Consider the following 7384-nt stretch of genomic DNA (forward strand, 5'->3'; position numbering starts at 1 on the left):
TCAACATGTATATATAATAAATTTATTTACTTGGGATATGAGGAATTTTGAAACGAACTTAAATGGTGAAAAACGTTTATCTTTTGCATGTTTAATAATCAAATTAAAAGAAATAATGCTACTTTTAGTATTTACAAAATGTTGTTGAAGTTGTTTATGTTTTTTTTTTGATGGCAGCATCGGGAAAGTAGACCTTCCCAACACTTCAAGTTGTTAGATTATAGGAACCATAACCCTTCACGACATTTATCAGAATCACCTCATCATTTCAAAAGACCGTACTTATTTGGGCAAATTAAGAAAGTAACCAGCTTCCAGACCCCTGTTTAATAAACCGGCCAGTTTTTTTAGGCCTTATATAAAGTGGTCTTTCTGTTACTTTTGACACCCGTGTCCACCAAATTGGTCAAAGGTGTTGATTAAGTCAGTTGTTCACGTTAAAATGTCCATCATATCTTTACAAAACCGTAAAGGTAAAAGAACCAACCAAACGTTGCTTCTTCTTCGTTAACACGATCTGCTCTTGCCTTTACCACCAAAAAACAATTAGCTTACCAGTGAGAAAAAAATCTTCAAGGATAACAGTACTTAAGGTTGTTGTTCGATTAGTTTAAAAGGTTAGTCTCTTCTTTTCTCTTTTATATAGTTCTAACTGTTCATATCTGAAATTGTTGCGTGAAATTTTTTTAAAACTTTTTGTGAAAATTAGGGTTTGTTCTTCAACAAAAGTGGATTTTTTTCTTGTAAAATCTAAACCGATGTCAATTTGGTTGATAGACTTACTATCAACACATCCCGTTTTACAAACCCATTTAAAAGAAATTGAAAACATTAAGTACCAAATACTTTTCCCTGATTTGGGCAATTTTTCTTTGTGAACAGAACTTATTGGAACTGATTTATGATGTTTGACGAAGGGAATCGAGATGGTTTCTGATTCGAATGTGCTAAGGAATTATTGGTACGAAACAGTAGAAGAATGGGTTGTTTTTGGATTGGAAATGTTAGGTTTTGAGTTTTGTTACAGAACAATGGGATTTGAAGTTTGAGAAATCGGTGAAGGAATTGGGTTATTGCGGCTGAATTACAGTGAAGATTGATGAATTTTTTCAGTGATTTATTTGAGAACGACGTTTCAGTTTTTTTTTTGGGGTTTGATTTTGTTAACTTGGCATCATAACAGAGATTGTATTTGTTCTTCATGTCGATTTTGTATTGAATTTTGGGGGAAATAATTAGAGATTATCAATTGATAAATCAATTTATCTTCGCTATGGGTTAATTTTTGTTATTTGGTTGATTAGGGTTCTTGAAGTTGATTATTGGGGTTCAATTTGGGGAAGAACATGTTACAGTGGAAGATGAACAGGTTTTGGTATTGTGTAACTAGGTCTGGAGCTGGCAAACGGGCGGGTCGGGGCTGGCTTGTTATGGGTTACATGGATACGGGTTTACACGGGCCAAAACCTGCGGGTTGATATTCTTCACGGGTGGTCATTTCTTCTACCCGTGTCCGTAACGGGTAAAGCTTGCGGGTTCATGGGTTAGCCCGGCTTGTTTAATTAAAACTTAATTAAGCTAATTTGTGACAAATTACAATTTACAAGGATAAAAATCGTAAACACCAACTCACAATTTACAAGGATAAAAATCGTAAACACAACTCAAAACTGATTTTTGATTCTTATAATCCCACAATTCCGTTTTCAAACTCCCCATCATCACTTCTCAGTTTCCATCTTCCTCAAATTCTCATACTGCAATTCAAACTAAAATCAGACGAAAACCCATTTTCTATATCTGATATTACTCTAATTCCACCTCAATTTCATCCCAATTCTCAGATCCCTTTCTTTATGTTCTTTTCACCATTCAACAGTAGAAACTCAATCTCCAAACCCACATCGAATTCTTCCATTTAATCCTTCAAAACCCTAAAAAGGATTCCACAATCTTCCATTTTGGAATAGATTGACATCAGCAGCTCCATCCGGACCATCCAATCTACTTCATATCAACAACAAGCTTTCTATGTTGCTCTGTAAACCACAACAAAATCCCGAACAAAATTTCTCACCTTCTCCGTTTTCTTCTCGATCCCAAAACATCTTCGTCTCATTTCAGTTAACTACATCAAAAGCAACAACAACTACACTTCAGGAAGCAGCAATCAATGATACCAAAGCCCATTATTCCTTCTCCTACTCTCTTAGCAGCTCCCACCAACAACACCCAATGGAAGATAACAACAACAACAACATAAGATTTGGAGAGAAAGAACAGAGGTTCGATTTTAGTAACTAAAATCCCAAGAGTATACAAACAAAACCAACATCTATAAGAACAAGATGTTCCACACATTAGACATACAAGGGGCGAATTCAATACATCTTAACCCAATAACTTAAATTGAATCAAAACCCTAGTCTTCTTCTTATATCATTAACTCAATTATCTTCTCAATTTCATAAAACCCCAAATTCAATTAAAGCCCTAATTTCTTCTGGAGTTTTCAATTCCAGTACTTCATTGAAATAAACCTTAACTATTAGTATGATAATGTTCTTCTTCATGTTCTACTTTTAAAACCCACACTTAATCACTCACTTGCACTTTCAGTCTCCAACTCAGAACCCTTAGCCGACTAAAACTCAACCCATAAACAGAAAGAAAAAGAAAAGTGAAGAAGCAAATCCTCACATCAGTTACTTGAGATTAAATCCATTATTGTTAAGCTTTAATTTACACATGCAAAGAAGAACAGACGCAGAGAAGAAAGAAAAAAGAAGATGGAGGTGGTGCTAAGGAGGCGCAGAGAGCAGAGTGGAGAAGGAATGAAACAAAATGAAATCTTTTAGGGTTTTTTGAGATTTATACCGTAAATGAACGAACATGATTAAATGTAATAATCGTACGGTAGAAATTAATAGGACAAGACGGGTTGACGGGTTTAACCCGCGGGTTTACGGGCCGGGACGGGTAAACCCGTTTTCTCACAAGCCGCTATTTCTCCAGTCCGCGCCCGGCTTGTTTAGGACCAAGTCAAGCCGGGCTCGGGTTAATCCGCGGGCTTCAGCTTGTTTGCCAGCTCTAACTAGGTCCGACCTAGTGAGTTGAGAGGGATATAAATGTCATTTCCTAAGTAAGATAACAAAATGTAGGCAGTGAACTACCGGATGGAAATGTCAAACTCGGCCGGTTTATGTAATGATTTGAACAAATGGTCACTTTCTTAAATATACTTGAAAAAATTGGTCACTTTATTAAAAAACCCTACTTATTTAAACACAAGAGATTCGTCCATTGTCACTTGGTCACTAGTAATGCTAAACTTCTTTGCCTAGGATTCTTTTACTTCATAATCATGCATCACCACACATCAAAGTCAGTATTACTTAAAACAATAGTTAAGCAAATGTAATCTTCAAACACACACACATGCTATCAAAATCTGCCCGATAATTATAACAACCCCTGGAAATGGCACATAACTCATCCTGCCCTTTTTTATAATGAAAAAAAGCAATTTCTTCTTCAGAGAAAATTACATAGGTGGCAGCCCGATGGAGAGAGGATTTCATATGTTTCCGCAACCCTACCATGAGAATATGATTATATTCATTCGCTAATTTTTTTGGGTGTAATTGAGAATATGAATATACTCATTTTTTCTTTTTTTTTGGTGCAATTAAATCCTTTGGTTAACCCTAAAAGGAAAAAAATAAAATAAAAAGTATTGTATATACTTTTAGGGCGTGGGTGATCAACTTTGTAAAATAAGTTTGGTTTCCCTTTCTTCTTTAATCAATTTCATAGAGAAAAAAAAATCCATCAAAAGATGGTTTGTAATTTTTATTTCTCTTCTGAAATTGCAATCACCAAAAAATAGTTTTACAACAATTTAGTTACCGTTACAATAAATAATCACGTGCATATTTGAAAACCTACGACCAATTAACTTTGGTATTTTTGTCCAGTAGACAAGGATCATGTGATTTACCCATTCGGTTACTTTTTTTTTACAAGAAACCATCAGGAATTTCACCGGTAAATTTTCTATGGAGGTTTACTCATCAGAAACCTCCACATGGAATAGTTATGCAGACAATGTTGATCTTCCAAATCCTTCTAGGAGCAAGTCAAGTGTGTATTGGAATGACTGCTTGAGCTGGATCAAGTTGTGTGGATCGCTGGTTTCTTTCAATATTGATCGTCGAACCTTGGAGGAACTTCCCAGACCTCTTACCGGTTGGCATGAGTGGGTTGCCGATCACAAGATTAAATTCTTCAGAGTTCAGATTGGGAATTTGAGGTTCGTGGAAGTGTCCATGAAGGGTTGCTATATGGATGTGTATGAAATGATAGTTGAATGTCCTGGTTGGACCATGAATACGAAGTTGATCTTAAAGGACTAACAACTTTACATACCAGTATGTCGTACGGTTACAATTTCAAGATGTTGTATCAATTTCAAGATGTTGTATCTGGATCAAGAAAAGAAGGCCTTGATATTGGTACACGCTGGCAGGGTTCCGTTTGTGGATTACAAAGAGATGGTGGTCAATACATTGTACCGTTCATGAGAAAATTACGTTGGGAATGAAAGTCAATGGGGAGACGCACTCGAATTTCATGAACTCGTCCCCTATATGACCCATGTCTGAATTTTTTAACAAGGTATGAGTCTCTCGATGTTTTGATCTTGCTTTACTATTATACTTGTTTCCCACGATATGTTAGCTTACAACGATACAAAGTAAATACATTGCATTTTACAGCTTGTGACTAACAAAGTACCTTAAAATGTGAGGCTGTTGACATATTGGGTAGTCGATATCTTAACAAAATGGATTTTCCCCTTTGCGATGACTAAACGATAATATTCTTGTTAATCTAATATTCTTGTTAATCTATTTTGTCAATACATGTTTGATAAATCATACGAACCAAATGGTGTAAAAATTTTCCATAATTTTTATAATATAAAAGAAAATTGATTAACATATTTTTTTAATATGGTTTAATCTTTCTGGCCGATTCAAATACATTGGCAAGGGTCGTAGGATTACAAGAATCCTTAACCATTACACATGGTTTTCTCTTCTAATAAACCATTGGTTTCTATTCCTTAGAAGAAACCATCAATCAACTACAAAGTGGATTTTCTTTTCAAGAATAATGATAATGTATTTTTTTTTTAAATAAAAAACATAATATCCAATTAATTTTTTTTCCTATCGATTCTGGATGGAAATATCGTTATAACGGTATAAGCCAATTGCAAATACTAGCAAACGAGGAATTGCTGCATTCTTGAAAGATATCTAGTAATTTTGAATTTTTTTCTCGTGGTAATAATCTCCAAAATTTGAAACTGTTCCATTTGTAGTTGGAATACAGTAGGACACTCAAGGTCATTGGGTGCGCACTCAGCTCGTTAGCCTATATTATTAGTCCTTGTAGTGACTAAATGAATCTTGAAACTGATCTCTTTTAATAAGGAAAGTGTCCATAATTTTATTTTGAATCATTATCTCGTTGGCCTTTCAAGTCACAAAATTTTTGGAGATTTCTAAAGATTTTTTGGCTGTAACCAATAAAATCCACAGTTGACGTTCAAATTGTATAGACTCCAATTTTAGGATAATTTTTTGTATGACTATTGAAGTCAGTATCTACTATCTAACCTGGTGTTCTTAATATCCATAGATTATCAATATATGTCTTCAATTTAATCGAGATAATACTTTACTAAACTTGTTTTCTTATATGGGATGAAAATATTTTTGTCATAATCAGGGGGAAACTATACACTAGCAAATGTTGGTATTCATTAACTTCAAAATTATATCAATTTTTCTCCCATCGTGATTGTTAGAGCACTGCTCGGTCGAACTCGCATGAGTTGCTATCTCAAGCATGTTTGTCAATGTTAGTGATCAAAACTATAAGTCTTGATTTCTAGTCTACTATAGCTAAGTCTCGGACTATGATAAAAAGTGTAATTGAGCTCAAGAACTCCATGGCAATCATCATACAAGACGAAGAACTACTCAAGGAACTGGTGGAACTTCATCGACTAAAAGGTATGTGGAGACTTGAACTTATCTATCACTCAAAAGTCTATCTACTCTATCTCCTATTTTGAGATAAAAGTCGTTTTGCTATATAGACTTTGATTATACACATTTTCTATTTCGAGTCGAGTTTATCTCGCCTATATATTCTCGAAATACGTGTTGGTAAGCTTTCGCTTTGGTCAAGTTCATTTTTACCTAGTGACAAAATTCATGTTATGTTTCAATCACTTTGAAAATGGCTTTGACGAAAAATATTTTGTGAATAAACAACTATATAACGTCCTCTAAGAATGTTTCAATGATTGAAATGAGAGTTTATATTATATAACCATCGTTGGATATAAGCATTGTGCGGTAACACATATATGTATAAGTCCTTATTCCTTGAACCAAAGTATGCGTACTTTGTTGATCAGGAAAACCGGAACAAGAGCTGTGAACTCAGTCCGCGAACCCAGTCCACGAACTGGCGGAATTTTTCATCCCGAGAATATCTGTTGGAGTTTGTGAACTCCTTCCGGGAACTTTAGTCCGCGAACGATGTCCGCGTACTTGAGTTGGTTATATCTAAAGACGATTATTTGTGAACTTATATTTATATTAACTAAGGAATGCGATTTTCAAACCGTGGCTATAAAGTTCATGAATCGATTCGAGGGAATCAAATCGTTTTTGCTTCAATTGTGTATAAGATTTATACAATTGAACAACTCTCTAACTAGTTCATTTGAGTCATTTGAACTAGTTATGGTGAAGAAGAATATGGTTGATATGAAAGTGCTCATATGGCTAACCATTTGGTTAAATATTGTTGAACCAACAAATGTACATGTTTGGGTACGGTTACACAAACCTAAAATCGTGCATTTCATTTGTGTGTAACAATCTAAGTTTCGATCCAACGGTTGAAAGATATTAGCTTGAATCTAATCAGGTTTTCATCTAACGGTGAATATTGAATGCTTTATTACTAAGCTAACATTGATTGCAAACCCTGATTTGAAAGACTATATAAGGGAGAACTCTAGCAACTGGGAAACCTAATCCCCACACCTCCTGTGTGATACTACTTGTATAAGCTAGAGTCGATTCTCCTTTAACCTTAGGTTTCTTCTCGAGACCCTGTAGGTTAACGACTTGAAGACTTCATTGGGATTGTGAAGCCAGACCGATACTACTTTCTTGCAGTTGTGTGATCTGATCTTGCTGATTCTATCGTGTTGAGTACAATCGTAACGATTGTCTTGTGATTAATATCTCCGATAGGCAAGATATAAAAGTATTCACAAAAATCGTCGTCTCAT

Source organism: Papaver somniferum, chromosome 4, assembly GCF_003573695.1.
Source record: "Papaver somniferum cultivar HN1 chromosome 4, ASM357369v1, whole genome shotgun sequence".
NCBI classification, from domain to species: domain Eukaryota; kingdom Viridiplantae; phylum Streptophyta; class Magnoliopsida; order Ranunculales; family Papaveraceae; genus Papaver; species Papaver somniferum.